The sequence below is a fragment of the Elephantulus edwardii genome, unplaced genomic scaffold, assembly GCF_000299155.1.
Source record: "Elephantulus edwardii isolate Elephantulus edwardi_28Jun2011 unplaced genomic scaffold, EleEdw1.0 scaffold00120, whole genome shotgun sequence".
In the NCBI taxonomy this organism is placed as follows: domain Eukaryota; kingdom Metazoa; phylum Chordata; class Mammalia; order Macroscelidea; family Macroscelididae; genus Elephantulus; species Elephantulus edwardii.
Genome location: NW_006399870.1, coordinates 7278096 through 7280458, shown reverse-complemented (window position 1 = coordinate 7280458; position 2363 = coordinate 7278096). Strand labels below are relative to the sequence as shown.

Below are 2363 nucleotides of genomic sequence, written 5' to 3'. Positions count from 1 at the left end.
TTCTAAATCCAGCCTGGACTTCCAGCAATTCTCTGCTGATGTGCTGTTCTAATCGTTTTTGGATAATCTTCAGTAGAATCTTGCTTGCATGTGAAATCAATGACACTGTTCTGTAGCTTCCCCACTCAGTTGGGGTCCTGGAGATTCTTCAAAACGACTATAACAGCACATAGTTAGGGAACTTCCAGTGTCTATGGCAACAGAGATGTCATTGCTGCCATCAGATTGATCTTGGCTGAAAATAAGGAATACCAGAAGAGTGTTGTGCTTTACTGACTATGCAAAGACATTTGACTATGTGGATCATAACAAGTAGTGGCTGACATTGAGAAGAATGGGAATCCATCATTAAATTATTCCATAATTAAATTAATCCATAATTAAATGCCCATGTGAAACCTGTACTTGGACCAGGAAGCTCTTGTAAAAACAGAGCAAGGGAACACTGCATGGTTTAAAATTAAGAAGAGAGTCTGTCAGAATCATATTTTCTCTCTTTTTAGAGCCAGACTTTATTCCATCATATTCTTTTGACATCCAGACATTATTTTACAATTTAGAGAGATTTTGGTGATTGATGAACTAAAATATTAGTCATAAAAGCATTTTGGAAATAAATTTGTCATCTCAGTTTTTTGTTTTTTTTTAAATATGAAAAGAAGATCATTATTTAGATAAATCTTACATGGATAAAAAGACTAAATATCTCTTTATATTTAGGACTAGAGGTGAAACTACCCTTGTCCATCTGAGATATTGGAAGAGTCTAGAATTGAGGAGAAGAAAATGATTTCTATAGACATATGGAGGCTCTCAAATTTGCATAGTTTGGTTAAGTGACAACTGAGAGATATTTATGACAGAGGAATTACATGTGTTATATATCAAGATTAGACAGTGATTACCTAGCCTTTTTGAAGATGGGATGACAGAAGAAGACAAAGAATAGAGTTACATTTACATTGAACACCTCATGGATACATCTGTCAGACATTCCTCTGTGTCCATAGCATTTTGTTCCACCTTTTCCTCCCTCTTTTTTCCTTCACCCTTCTCCAGTTCACCTTGTAATGCACCTCTTGTTGCAGATTGTTAATTGTCATACATATAATGCAGTAACTAATGATAGAAGAAGGATCGGTGCCTTTAAGTTGAGGTGCTGGAGAAGAATGTTGAACATATGGTGGACTCTCAGGAGAACAAATAGGTCTGTATTGGAGAGGGTAAAACCAAGCTGCTCCATGGAGGCAAGTATTTTGAAACTCCGTCTCACAAACTTAGTGTGTGTTGCAAGGAGGGATCAGTTCTTGGAGAGGGATATTATGCTTGGAAGGTTGGAGGGACAACACAGGAAAGGAAAACTCAGGATAAGATGGACTGACTCAGTGATTACAGAAATGGAATTAGGTGTGTCACCAACGATGAGGTTGGCTCAGGATAGGGTAGGTTTCAGAGCTAACATAGTGCCACTATGAGTTGCATGCAACTTGATGACACATAACAACAAAACTAACAACAATAATGCCTAAACATACATTCCTTTCAAATAGTCCCCCTCATTTGTTTAAATGCAGTGTTTTTTATGATCTATGCACTTTTTTAATGGCTAACCCATGTCAGTCTTATTTTACAATAGAGGCATTATGCACTATCTGTACTTTTGTGACAGATATTTTTTCTCAGTGCTTCCAGACCCCTCTATACTGTCTACTGTTTTACAAGTTCATGTTGCATAATATTCCATTGTATGAATGTACCACAGTTTTACTATCTATTTATTGATCAGCAGTTAGGCTGCTTTCATCTCTTAGCTATTGTAAATAAAGTTCTAATAAACATGAGTGGGCATTCATCCCTTTGAATCATGGTTCTGGTTTCTTTAGGGTATATTTCCAGTAGTGAAATAAATGGGTCAAATGGTGTTTCTCTAACTTTTGAGAAAGCATCAGACTGCCTCCGTAGTGATTGTACCATTTTATATTCCTACTAGTGGTGAATTGTTGTGGTTGTACAACAATATCTAGCTGTGAATTAGAGTTCCAATTTTTCCACAATGCCATCAGCATTTCATATTTTCTGCCTTGTTGAACTTTGCATTTGTTGCTGGAGTAAGGTGATATTTTAAAGCTGTTTTGATTTGCATCTCTCAGATAGCTAGATATTTTGAACATTTCTTCATGTGTTTTTTGGCCATATGAATGTCTTCTTTAGTGAAATGTCTATTCATATATTTTTCCTATTATCAAGGACCGGTCTCTCCTCACAGCATGTCCAAAGTAAGTTAGACGGAGCCTCAGAATCCTTGCCTCCAAGGAGCCACCCGGTTTAACCCTTTCCAGGACAAATCTGTTTGTTTTCCTAGC

The 2363-nt window shown here is 36.8% G+C and overlaps 1 protein-coding gene across 2 annotated transcripts in view; it reads right to left on the bottom strand.

Moving 5' to 3' along the window:
* The window catches only part of OPCML (opioid binding protein/cell adhesion molecule-like), a 1241366-nt gene that overhangs the window by 551456 nt on the left and 687547 nt on the right, over window positions 1-2363 (bottom strand). The gene's annotated exons all lie outside the window — the stretch shown is intronic.